A 15,015-nucleotide genomic window follows, 5' to 3' on the forward strand; every position below is an offset into this window, starting at 1 on the left:
GGATTGCCATCCTCAGACATTTCACAGGAATCCACATTACTTATATGCAATTCTTCAAACCTCCTGATCAAGTCATAAAGTTCTTCTTGAACAGTACCAGATGAAGAAAATAAACCTTTATTATCGCTACATATTTTACATAACTTCACACCTTCATCCGGAAATGCATTTAGCTTGACAGCTTCCCTTAAAGGGACAGGAACAAATCCTGCAGGAGTTGCATCACTGACTGCAGAAGTGTCTCCATTTCCTGACAACTCCCAAAACGAGGGGAAAGAACTGCCCAATCTCCTATCCGGCATGAGGGCATCGGCAAACCCAAGCTCATAAGTCCCAGTTTGCACTGGTGTCTCACACTCAGTGAGAGCCACTGGATAGTCCTTCCTATCTGCACGAATGTCCCGCACATTGACCCCAACTGCACAATCAATAATCGGAACAGTCTTACCCATTGGTGCCACTGGTTTGTCAGGCTTATGAGGTGAAGGATCTCCAGGGCCATCCCCTCCGAGGTCATCATCCTTCTCCCACCTTGGATTCCTGGACGTATGTCTCCTGACCATCAGACAATCAGGTGCACACTTTCCAAACCGATGGCATCTCCAGCAGCACTCTCTCTGACGCGGGCTAGCTGCACGCTGTCGTGCTGGGTTGCTGCCAGCAACGGACTTATGGCACCTCCGGACATCATCTCTAGGATTCTCTATACACTTGCAGGGACCACTTGAACTCCTGAAAGTCGAACCACTCTTCCGCTCTTTTTCTTCCCGACGGTTGCCCTTGGCAACGGCATGTATTCGCTTTTCCTCCGACACTCCCAGCACGTCAAGGACCCTCTCTTCAGCAAATGATTAGTTCTCTGCTGTAGCTGCTTCATTATGTCCTCCGTGGCCCTTGTTTTCTGCCAAACTGGAGCACAATTCACATGGGATGTCATCTTGACCCAAAAATTTTCCCAGAGACCCATGACCAGAGTCAGTCTCGCAGCAACACAGTTCACTTAGTCAGAGAGCACAAAACCACACAAGAACACAGTCGGTCTCTGTACCTTAGGATTTCTGGCCCTTTAAAACAACACAGCTTTTGCTTGCAGCACAGCAGTATTGCACCACAGGGAAAAAAAAAAAAATTAAAAAGTCCAGATTATCGCCTGCAGGCTCCTGTGTGCAGTCGCTGCTCTCAGCAACCACTTTGCCTCTTTTCAGCCGGGACTCCTGCGCGCATCCTCCACCAATTGTGGGGAATTAGCTCTACTCCGGGGTCATTCACACCAGTATCTTTGCCAGACACCAAGTTTAAGGTCCAAACATCGATTTTTATTTGGCACCTAAGCAAAACAAACATAATACAAACATATGGTATAATCCCTGACTCACCTATAGAGTGCTGTTCAGACACAGTGTCAGGTCCGCCTTTCTCAGCCAAGCGTATACCAGTACCCCAGGCTGTAACACGGTCAGTGCAGGCTATGTCCCAGCCTCGTGGTTTCTCAGCCTAGCCTGGCTGGAACCACACACCCAGAGCCTCACTCGGCCTCTTCTTACAACCACGCCCCCGAGAGACAGTCTGAAATGGGCTTTTACTCCCCAGTAATGATCCCAGGTGATTACACCTCCTGTGGGTCCCTCATGCTAGGGGAAACCTGCCCTGGAATGAGAGGGGTGGATTGGCAGCTTCCTCTACCAACCTAGCTTCCAATCCAAGTAAAATCCAGCCCTTAAATACTAAACAAAATAGCTCCAGCCACTATGCCTTGCTGAAGCCAGCACCACTCTGGAACTTTACTTATCTCACCCAGTTGAGGAACCTGGGTGAGATATACCTCTTCCAGAATCCTTATTCACTTTAGCGTTCACATCACCACACAATAAAATACTGCCAGCCTGCCACCACACACAATAGTCCTTAAAAAGACTTTTGGTTCTTTGAAACGTATTTGTACTAAATAGATTGCCATTACACTTCTTACACTATCTGTCCCTTCTGAAGCGCAGCTCTCCTTTACTTCAAATGAGCCGAACATGCGTCATCGGGTACCGCCATGTGCCGAGAATAGCAATGCTCGAGCCAAACAGCAGTTCGGCCGAGCATGCTCGCTCAACACTAGTGATAATATATGCATTTTTTTGTATGGACTCTGCACTTTACATAGTTAACTAGATAGTCAGCACCTTATGAATTGCTTAGTTATTATGGACTGCCCCTGAGGACATCAACAAGCAGATCTAACATCACCGTTGCTCATTATGGACTGCCTCTGAGGACATTAGCCTACTTCACAAGCAGATCTAACATTGTGAAAGGTAGAAACCGCTGCTATGTCTATGGAGAGAGAACTTGCTCCTCCTCATAATTTAGTGTGTCCTAAGGCAAAGGGGTCCTGCCTTAAGGAAAATGTGTGTTTAGCTACCAGTATAATATTTATCATGCAGCACTTTGTGTTTTTCTAGGTACCCTTAGAGCATATTTATATATTTACCCTAAGCACGTCGAGGACGGCTTGACTCTTAAGTGCCGGGGAATATAACGCCCCAGAGGTGCATTACCACCTTTTACACTTCCTCACTATCTTCTATTGTTAATATAATGTCATATTTGCACTTACTTGCTGATCCTGCAAAAAGTGTATATTTCTGATTTTGCAACTGTTTATGTGAAATGTGCCTGGTTCACCAGCAGATGGCGGCAAGCATGGTAGAGCTAGTTTACCTGGAATGGAGCCTTTCTTTCCATTCTAGCCCTCTCTAGAGTTTAGTTAATGAAAGGTCACTCTAGCTTACCCCTTCTTGGGGAGAGGGTGAGTTGGGAGTACCCCCTCCAAAGGGGAAAGAAGCAGGCCATCGTCCCTGCTGGACGGGCCCTGCTAAAGCCAGCAGAGCACCATCAGCTCTGTTGGACTTGGAGGCCCAAGGTACAAGCCTGAAGAGCCAGGGATAGACAGCTCCTCTGGATAAAGAAAGCTAGAGACAGACCAGATGACAAAATTAAGTTGCAGCCTAAAGCAAAAGTAAAAGTTTCTATTTAATCCTGTCAGCACAGCAGAGCCAAAGAGTAACAGATGTATCAGAGCCGAGTGTGTTTGCCGGCCAGAATTCATGCCAAAACCTGCTGGAGACCAAGATAAAGTTGGGAGATTGTTGTCTGATGAAAGTTTATTCAAGTAAAGCTGTTATCAACTTCAACACAAGGTCTGGACTCAATTTATTTCATCATCCCCTTCACCAATGTCCCCTTTTATTGCAGTGGACAGCCACACTTGGGGTTCCAGTGTATCCAGGTAGGAGCACCATGACAAGTGCAACACCTATAAAGGGACATTAGGCCACCATACACCACTCTGGCTTTCCTGACCTGGGTACCATTCTATCAGGCCTGTGCAATGCAACTGACGTCACGATAAACACTTACACCTTCTTAAAGGGATCCCATGGATGTTAACCCCCGTGTGCTGGGGTGGCTAGATCACCAAATATTTGAAAACACACATGTAAGGTAACTTCATCCTTTATTAATAAAATGTCACACAACACATAACATCTGACATATTTTATAGACTAGCAACAATACAGGACAATGCTGTGACACAGAAGGTCCCCCCGCAGCCAGAACCGGTCGGCATACTCAAGTGTCAAAGGAGTGTGCAATCTATGTATATAGCACTTATCACAAAAGTGTCAAAATATTCATTCTAAATACACATAATCCTCCATTTAGCTACAAGCAATATTGCACAATCCCATAAACGTAATGCTTATCAGTCATTGCAAAGAATCTCAGCAGAAATAAAAAAACGTAAATACAGTAGGTGATAATACATAGTCTAATTGGTCAGTTACACATATTTTTAATGACACCCATCTGTGAGGGAGAGGAGGAGTCCCAATTTTTGCTGGCAGCATCAAATCTATTCCTAAAAATGGCCGCAAAATCTTGCCAGACTATTCGCGATCACGTCATCAGTCCGATCACGTGACTCGCAATCTTTTTTCTTTATGCTCAGAAGGGGCGGCTCCCCTGCGAACCGCCCACAATGGAATCTCCCTGCAAAGCCAACGATGTTTGAGATGAATAACACAAAACTCCAACAGCCGTATAATATCACTGGCGCCATAATAGTAAAGGGCGACGTGCCCATATCTCTCTTTAGGAAGATATATGTATTATGTTTTGATAGCAAGCTAAATTCGGGGATATTCAGAGTACCATCTTAAGGGTAGCAAGATCAGTTATTAATTCTCACATTACCCACAAAAATATATAAAAGAACGCTGATGATCCCAAGGTGCTATTGCCCCTTCAATCACCATATGGAGATAATATATTCATCACAATATGATAATGAAGTGCAAATAAAGTGCACAAATGAGTCATAATTCCACACAAAACATGAATTATTATAAAGTGTGTAATGTAAAATACATAACATTTATACATGCCGTATAATGTGCAAGTAACAATCTTGCAATAAGTGAATTACATGATGACTGAAATAAAATACATAATCAAAAAATATATTATATAGCATAAATTACAATAGATTAATAAAAAGCAAAAGTGAACCACAAAACATTTAAAAACAATAAGTGCTGCGCAAAAGTGCAAGTGCTGGTGCCAAACGTGACAGGCAGTGAAACGTGCAGGACCTACAAAAAATGTACAGCCCTGTCCCTGTCTCTCGGGCCAATATGGACATCGCTGGAAATTTTGGGGATTCTGCACATGATAGGGAATATACAATAACATACCCAACAACATGCACCACGGTGGGTGTAACATATTGGGCCATATGCCCATGTAACCTAATTTATGTTGGAATGACATCAAGACAATTCAGGAGGAGGATCAGGGAACATGTCCTATCAATTGAAGCAGCCAAAGATGAGGAGGAGGATCTGACACAATTACAGACTGTACCAAGACATTTCAAAGAAAAACATAATTCTGAGGGATCCTCTCGCGGTTCAGAGGGATTGACCAGGTGATGATCTCCCCTAGAGGAGGGAATTGGAGGAAGATACTTTGTCATAAGGAGAAAAAGTGGATCTTAACCCTAAATACGGTCACACCATTGGGATTAAATGAGGGCAATAGCTTTGCCCCATTCCTCCAAGGGGTGCCTCAGTGTTGCTCGGTGGTGGCCCTCTGACCCGGGCCGGAGCTTGACGCATATAACTATGTTTTTAACAGTTGTGGTTTTATTGAGCTTTTCATTGTTTTTAACTGTTTAACAATTTTGGCACCTTCCCGACTAACCTTTATTGCTATGTTTCAGAAACCCGGTCTTTGGTTGTTTTGCCCATATTTTTGTGATATTGACTTATGATCATCTGTGACGAGTTAGGAGCGCCTTGGCTATTATCAACGTTATTAGGATGGATAATCCTTGAAGATGATGACATTGAATATGGATAGTGAGGAACAATGTGGCTTACGCTCTTTTAAATTGCTTAGTGATATATAACATAGGGTCATACTGCCCATATGGGGATCCGTTTTTGTAGGTCCTGCACGTTTCACTGCATGTCACATTTGGCACCAGCACTTGCACTTTTGCGCAGCACTTATTGTTTTTAAATGCACTGTGGTTTACTTTTGCTTTTTATCAATCTATTGTAATTTATGCTATATAATATATTTTTTGATTATGTATTTTATTTCAGTCATCATGTAATTCACTTATTGCAAGATTGTTACTTGCACATTATACGGCATGTATAAATGTTATGTATTTTACATTACACATTTTATAATAATTCATGTTTTGTGTGGAATTATGACTCATTTGTGCACTTTATTTGCACTTCATTATCATATTGTGATGAATATCTTATCTCCATATGGTGATAGCACCTTGGGATCATCAGCATTTTGTTATATATTTTTGTGGGTAATGTGAGGGTTAATAAACTGATCTTACTACCCTTAAGATGGTACTCTGAATATCCCCGAATTTAGCTTGCTATCTAAACATAATACATATATCTTCCTAAAGAGAGATATGGGCACGTCGCCCTTTACTATTATGGCGCCAGTGATATTATGCGGCTGTTGGAGTTTTGTGTTATTCATCTCAAACATCGTTAGCTTTCTATTGTGGGCGGTTTGCAGGGGATCCGCCCCTTCTGAGCATAAAGAAAAAAACATTGCGAGTCACGTGATCGGACTGATCATGTGATCGCGAATTGTCTGGCGAGATTTCGCGGCCATTTTTGGAAATAGATTCGATGCTGCCAGCAAAAATTTGGCCTCCTCCTCTCCCTCACAGATGAGTAACATAGTACATAAGGCCGAAAAAGACATTTGTCCATCCAGTTTGGCCTGTTATCCTGCAAGTTGATCCAGATGAAGGCAAAAAAAAACCCTGTGACGTAGAAGCCAATTTTCCCCACTTTAGGGGAATAAAAGATTCCTTCCCGACTCCAGTCAGGCATCAGAATAACTCCCTGGATCAGCGACCCCTCTCTAGTAGCTATAGCCTGTAATATTATTACACTCCAGAAATACATCCAGGCCTCTCCTGAGCTCATTTATGTGTCATATCGACCAGAGCACCAACCATTACCTCTGGGCTAGTTGTGCCACCCTTTATACATAGATCCATTTATAATATACCTCCATTAAGGAGTGTGCACACTCCCCAGACAAAATGGATATCTGGAGTCACACTCAGAGTAAAAGGATGACATTAGAGACCTTTTCATTTGATACATCTAGTGAAGATGCAGTGAGACAGGTAGAAACTATGACAGATACTTAGAGAAACTGAAACTTTGCTGTTAAAACAATTAAGACAAAGATGGGAAGTTAAATCCCTCCAACAGTATCTGACATATAATAAGATACCTAAGGGGCTACTCCTATATAAAACACATGACCAATCAATAATTTTGATACAGTTGATAATAAAGCGGAGATCAGAAATTTTGGAGGAAGTAACTACAAGACTGGACCTCCTGAAGGTAAAAATAGAACAATTCCCAACTAATGAGGAATTAAATAATTGGCAATTAAGATTATGTAAAAGCTTAGATAAAATAGAACACGAATTGATGAATAAAAAGAAGAAAAAATTTAATAATGGAGGCACCACCCGACAAGGTAAGGGATATGAGGGAGCAAAACGGGTGAAGTCTAGAGAAGTAGATTCACACAACACTTATACTATACCTGTCAATAATAGATTTGAAACTTTGTCAGAGGAACCTTTTTTAGACACAACTCCCCCTCATCACAAACCACGGACACGAGGACGGATACACAGATCACCGATACAGATAGAACAACCACAATCACCCAACAGACACCGGTACAATCTCAGAGACAGATACCCCAACCAGAAACATGAACACAGAACCAATTTATATTTTCAGACACCTCAACCACAGAGAAATCACAATTATCAAACACGGAGGAAATATCACGAGTCAAATCAACACAAAAGGAAAAACCAACACAAAGAGGAAAGAGATGTAAGACCAAGATACAACAGATATTAGAAGAAACACAAAGCACTGTAGTCAATTTAAGTACTACTACATTAGTGGTACTAATGCACAGATTTCCTTTTGAACATAGGTTTGAAATTTGCTCCCACTAACAAACTTAATAAATTCGACACGTATTTAGGAGTGGAAAAATGTATACAACAGTTATGCCCAAAAAAATATTTTATTAAGAACCCTATTAGGGAAGAATAAAGTAAGGGAATAGTAAATAAATACCAACATACCAGTCTAAAACCCAAATCAACTAAGTATCCTAGACAGGACTTTTTGTAAATGTATTGAACATGACATTCGTAAATTAAACATAGACACCACCAGAAGTAATAATTTAACAAGACAAGAGAGAGAAGCCATCAAACAATTACAATCTCAAAATAAGATTGTCATTTTGGATGTGGATAAGTATAATGGAAAATGTAAAAAACAACTAGACGATCCCAATACATATATACAATTGGGAACAGATCCCACACAATTATTTCAAAACATTCTGTTAGAACAAGAATATAAATTCATCACAGGTAAAGAATAGCTGGGCACTCACTAATACTTGGAACCACACAAATTTATTAACAATAGAGATGAAACATGCGACAATGGCAAGTATTCGAATAGAAATGATGGCATATAAAATCAAATGACATATAATAAAATCGATACCATATGATTTAAAAGATACCAAACGATTAAATGTTCTTAAAGAGGATCGTCCTGTAATGAAAAAATATGCACTGAATAGTCTCTCTTCCTAGGATGCAAAAAAGCCAAATCACATGGAGCGTGTGCGGTGTCCCGCTACACAGGCCTAAAGAACCTTGGTTGAAAGGAAAACCACAGCGATTTGAATAGGATATAATGTGCCGTGTAAAGCCGAAAGTCCTGAGACACTGGTGTTGTATGATAACCGGTACACTTACGTGTCCACGATTTTACCCTTCGATTAAAACGCTCTTGTTCACTTTACACGCTGACCAACAGACATGTATCGATATCTGATTAACCTTAAGGTCAATGACGTCCTTACACAGGCGGGCGGGTAGTTGTACTCCTCCATGGCTAACGGCTTGTGGTTGATAATTGATAGAAAATCGCGTGGCAAAGATGTAGTGCCGGAAGTGGTATAAAGTCCAATTTGATGATTCGTAAAAAAGACCTCTTTGTTCTTGAATTGGGGGCCAGTAGTACCAAACGCATTTCGGGACTGTATATCGTCCCTTCCTCAGTGGTTATTCGTCCCCCATTTTTCCCCAATATTTATATGGACTTCGGTCGTCTCCAAAATCTGGTATCGATTCAAAACCTGGCATGTATTCGCCAAAAAATATAAAATCTTAATACAAGCAATAAAATCATTTAAAATAAAGCCATACATCATATTGCTCTATAGATGTTGCATCAAAAGGAGCAAAAAACGCATCAGAAACCAAGATGCGGTTTACATGCGTTTTCATTGCGGTTCTGTTGCGATTCAAGATTCAATTAGATTTTCTTATGATGTTCCAGTATATAACACCTCCTTAAATGGTCAACATAGAAATAGGGCAATATGATGTAATAAAAACATAGTTGTTGTCCATATATAAATAAAATTTAAAAAAAATCCATTAAAATGATTATAACATATGTTCTATTGTCCTATAAATCTAGTATTGAGAAGGTCACGCATCAGAGATAATTTTTATTGTGATTTCAAGTATCATTAGATTTTCTTATAATTTTGATATCTGTTTAACTAAAACTAAAATTCAAGGTAAGATACACTAATAAGAAGATAGATATAGGAAGAAAAACATACACCCAGACATGAGTAGTAAAACGCGGGAGGATGAAATGAATGAGAGTGACACACATAAGAACACAGATGTTAATTTTCACATTCCTGTACAAAATAGATTTGAGGTATTGGAAGATAGAGAACATTTTTTAGATAGAACTCCCCCACATCACAGACTACGAACACGACAAAGATCCCCCCAATTGGGAGCACGGCCACACAACACCAATTCACCCATGATTAACACAGGACACATTATCACCAGAAACCAGAAAGGAGGAACACATATCAGGATCATTACAAATCACAAGAACACCAGCCGAGAATACGGAAATACGAGAAAGAGAGAGAAAGACACGTAGAGGAGGGAGGAAGAAGAAGAGAACACTACAGATAGAACAAGTTGAAAATGATTCCATTATCAATTTAAGTTCAGTTACACTCTCAGACACACAGAGCCAACTATTGAACAAAGAATTAAAGTTTGCTCCCACGATAAAACTAAACAAGTTTGATACCTTTATAGGAGTTGAAAAATGTATAAGGAGATTATGTTTGAAGAAATATTTCATAAAAAACCCACTGAATAGGGAGAATCATAAAAATGAGGAATATGTACATACTAGACTCAAAAAGAACTCTAAGAAATACCCTAGGAATGAGATGGGCCAAGAATTAGCAGCCTTTAAAGAAAGTGTAGAGAATGACCTTCGAAAATTGAAAGACGAAACTAGATTTAAACGGAATAACCTAACTAGAGCTGAGACTATGGCTATGAAGGAGCTACAAAAAGAAAAGAAGATAGTCATTCGTCCAGCTGATAAGGGCGGCTTCATAGTCATTCAAGACTTAGAGAAATATAATTTGGAATGTACACGGCAATTATCAGATACAGCAACATATATGAGACTTCCCAAAAATCCCACAGAACTTTTTTATGCAGAGTTAGTTACTTAAAATGAAGGAAAGAGTATTGGCATATAATCAGAAGATGAATACAATTTTATATTAAATAGTCACCCTAGGATACCAGTATTTTATTGTTTACCTAAAGTACACAAGAATAAAGAAAACCCACCTGGATGACCAATTGTGTCCGGAATTGGATCGTTAACAACCAATTTATCTCAATATATTGATGTTTTATTACAGCCTAAAGTGAAAATTATTCCTTCATACACTAAAGACACAACACAGATTATTAATATTGTGGAAAAGTTAAATTTTAAACAGGAATGGATTATGGGCTCTGTGGATGTACAGTCCTTGTATACAATTATTGATCATGAGAAAGGAAAAAAGGCAGTTAGATCTCAGTTACCAGTACACGATCTGATCGAAGGGATAGGTTTTATACTTACTCATAATTATTTTAATTTTAATAACGACTTTTATTTACAGACACAGGGGACTGCCGTGGGCACCAGGTTCGCCCCCAGTTATGCTAATAATAATGATTTGAATTTAAACTTCTCAGGTACGACTAGTCAGATTTTGTTGGAATTTTGGGATTTACAGATCACTATTCAAAATGAAAAAATTGAAATGTAGTAACTTCACTAAACTAACAGCACGGAATAGTTATATTCTTTATAGTAGTTGTCATCTTCTGAGATGGTTGGTAAATATACCGCAAGGCCAATTCTGGAAAATCAAAATAAATTGCACAATCTACAATTTGAGAATGAGGTAGAAAAAATGAAAGAACAATTTTTAGAGAAAGAATACCCTATTGAAATATTGGATGGAGCAATTAACAAAGTACAAGAGATGGACAAAAAGTCTTTCTTTGAGGAAAACAATGTAAGTCAAGACCAACCCAAGGAAGAAAACCTGAGAATAGTGTTACCATATAGTGCAGAGTATACAAAAATACAGTACATTATCAAGAAACATTGTCATTTAGTGAGAAAGGATAAGGTGATAGGATCAATAATACCATCACATCCACAATTTACATTTACTAAAGCACCGAATTTAGGGATAAAAGTGGCCCCAACAGTGAAAAAAGACTCTTTTAAGCCATTAAACTTACAAGAGTGGACTAAAACAAATTTAAAAGGCTTTTTTAGATGTGGAAGTTGCAGAAACTGTAAGGAGATTTCCTTCCCAAAAAAGACGACTGAGATTTTCTCAACGTCTAATAACCATATACATCGTATAAAGGATCTCCTTACCTGTAACTCATGTGATGTGATTTATATTATTGAGTGCCCATGTAAACGCCAATATATAGGAAGAACGAAAAGACCCTTAAAGAAACGTATCTCTGAACATCTTTCTAATATTAAAAAAAGGTTTTGAAAATCATTCCCTATCAAACCATTTTAAACTTGTAAATAACCAAAATCCATCAGGACTGAAATTTGCTGCATTAGAAAAGGTACATAAAGATTGGAGAGGAGGTGACCATATAGGAAAATTATCAAAACTAGAAACAAAGAGAATTTACGAATTCAATACTTTGCTACCAATGGGTCTTAATGCAGAGTTTGAACTATTTGGTTTCTTGTAAAAGGTAGGTGGGCGCCATTTGTCGACGGGGGGCCGTGCCATTTTTTAGTTTGGCCGGTCCTCCCTTGATGATAGGCCTCCACCTACTGTTTAGCCTCCCTCCAGAATACAATACCTGTGGAAAGTACGCACCGAACATATACACACATGTATATATAGATGTATCTATTTATTCTTATGCCCTCGTGCTTTTATGTCGCCATATTAGTGTATCTTACCTTGAGTTTTAGTTTTAGTTAAACAGATATCAAAATTATAAGAAAATCTAATGATACTTGAAATCGCAATAAAAACGCATAGAAATCGCACTATGATTTCTTATGCGTTTCCTTCTCAATACTATATTTATAGGACAATAAAAGATATGTTTTTTATATATGGACAACAACTATGTTTTTATTACATCATATTGCCCTATTTCTATGTTGACCATTTAAAAAGAAGTTATATACTGGAACATCATAAGAAAATCTAATTTAATCTTGAATCGCAACAGAACCGCAATGAAAACGCATGTAAACCGCATCTTGGTTTCCTTTTGATGCTACATCTATAGAGCAATATGATGTATGGCTTTATTTTTAACGATTTTATTGCTTGTATTAAGATTTTATATTTTTTACATGCCAGGTTTTGAATCGATACCAGATTTTGGAGACGACCGAAGTCCATATAAATATTCGGGAAAAATGGGAGACGAATAAACACTGAGGAAGGGACGATATACAGTCCCGAAACGCGTTTGGTACTACTGGCCCCCAATTAAAGAACAAAGAGGTCTTTTTATAAATCATCAAATTGGACTTTATACCACTTCCGGCACTACATCTTTGCCACGCGATTTTCTATCAATGAATCAACACAGAGCCATTATCAACCACAAGCCGTTAGCCATGGAGGAGTACAACTACCCGCCCGCCTGTGTAAGGACGTCATTGGCCTTAAGGTTAATCAGATATCGATACATGTCTGCTGGTCAGCGTGTAAAGTGAACAAGAGCGTTTTAATTGAAGGGCTTAATCGAAGGGTAAAATCGTGGACACGTAAGTGTACCTGTTATCATTCAACACCAGTGTCTCAGGACTTTTGGCTTTACACGGCACATTATATCCTATTCAAATCGCTGTGGTTTTTCTTTCAACCAAGGTTCTTTAGGCCTGTGTAGCTGGACACCGCACACGCTCCATGTGATTTGGCTTTTCGCATCCTAGGAAGAGAGACTATTCAGTACATATTTTTTCATTACAGGACGATCCTCTTTACGAACATTTAATCGTTTGGTATCTTTTAAATCGTATGGTATCGATTTTATTATATGTCATCGATTTTATTATATGTCATTTGATTTTATATGCCATCATTTCTATTCGAATACTTGCCATTGTCGCATGTTTCATCTCTATTGTTAATAAATTCATGTGGTTCCAAGTATTAGTGAGTGCCCAGCTATTCTTTACCATTTTATTCCAAGTATAGTGGGTGAGTCTGTATCAGCTGTGAGCACCACTTCTCCGTGATCTAACACTCTTGTGAAGCCTAATCACAATTTTATAAATTCATCACTACAACCCAACAGAAAATCCCAGTCTTCTACTGTATACCGAAATGCCACAAAGACCCTATAAACCCCCTGGGACGGCCAATTGTATCGGGAATAGGGTCCCTGATGTTCAATTTTTCCCAGTACATAGACATGTTGTTACAACCAACAGTGAAAAAAATAAAATCCTATCTAAAGGATACCACCCAAATTATCGAAATCCTAGAATCCTTAGAGGTTGATCCCAAATGGATAATAGGTACATTAGACGTTCAATCGTTATATACAAGCATCAATCTCCAACAAGGTATAAAAGCAATGGAAGACCAACTGGTGAAGGAGGGTAGATTGACAAACAAACAAATAGAGTTTATGGTGAATGGGGTCCATTTTATATTAAATCACAATAATTTTTGTTTTGAATCCCAGTATTACAAACAAATACAGGGTACTGCCATGGGCATCAGGTTTGGTCCCAGTTACGCTAATTTATTTATGGCGCAATGGGAGGACCCCATATTGCTCCCAGACTGGGGACAGACCTGGTGCTCTGGCAGCGGTACATTGACGACGTCATATTTATTTGGAAGAAAGACAGAGAGACCCTTAACCAATTCCTGGCAGATATCAATGTTAATGAGGTCAATTTACATTTAACTTCAAACATTTGTGAGACATCCATAGAATACTTGGATTTACAAATAACAACACAGGGTAATAAAGTCACATGTAACAAGTATCATAAACCCACTGCTAAAAATAATTTCATTTTGTTTACCAGTTGTCACTTGCCCAGGGGGTTATTAAATGTACCTTTTGGACAATTTCGCAGACTACAAATAAATTGTACTTTAGATACGAAGTTTAAAGAAAAGCCAATAACGATGCAAAATCAATTTATTGAGAAACAATATCCCTCTAAATTAGTGGAAATCTCATTGAATAAAGTCAGAGAGTTAGAAAGAACTAGTTTCTTCACTAAACTAAAATTGGAATTCTCAAATACAGACAAAGTGGAGCATATGCGAATCATACCATTCAATAACCAGTATAGGAAAATAATACATATTGTGGAAAAACACTGGCATTATCTACAAAAAGATAAAGTGATAGGTACACTTGTAACACCCCAGAGTTGTGTACAAAACTCTTCTACCCCGCTACAACCTGTTAAGTGTATTTATCCTGTCATCTTGTGTAATTTTACATCACATCCTCACTAATGTGCATTGACACCCTTGTTTAATGTATTTGCTGTAATTTTCATGTTCACCAGCAGGTGGCAGCAATGTGTTTAGAAGGGACTTAGTTCAGTTTAGCATTTCTAGACTGGAATAGTACATTCCAGTTTAGCTCCCCCCTCTGTGAGGAGGTGTGGAATGTTTCCACATCCTGCCTCATGGGTGGGGAAGGAAGTTGAGTTAGTGTGCCACCCTAGGGGAAGGCTGTGCTGGTAGGAGCTCCCAGTTCTAGGGATCCAAGCCAAGATCAAAAGATCATCATTCCCAGTCTGAGCTCTTTAGCCTCAGCTGGTGGAAAGCAAGCAGCCATCTCCAGAACTCCAGGAAGAAGCATACCCTGTGAGCATAACTGTGAGTACCGTCCAGAGACCAGGAGAAGCCAAATTCCTCCTCAGCAAGTCAGTCCCCAATAAAGAAGAAGATGCAGATAGTAATTCCTGC

Source organism: Bufo gargarizans, chromosome 5 (genome assembly GCF_014858855.1).
Source record: "Bufo gargarizans isolate SCDJY-AF-19 chromosome 5, ASM1485885v1, whole genome shotgun sequence".
Classification (NCBI taxonomy): Eukaryota; Metazoa; Chordata; class Amphibia; order Anura; family Bufonidae; genus Bufo; species Bufo gargarizans.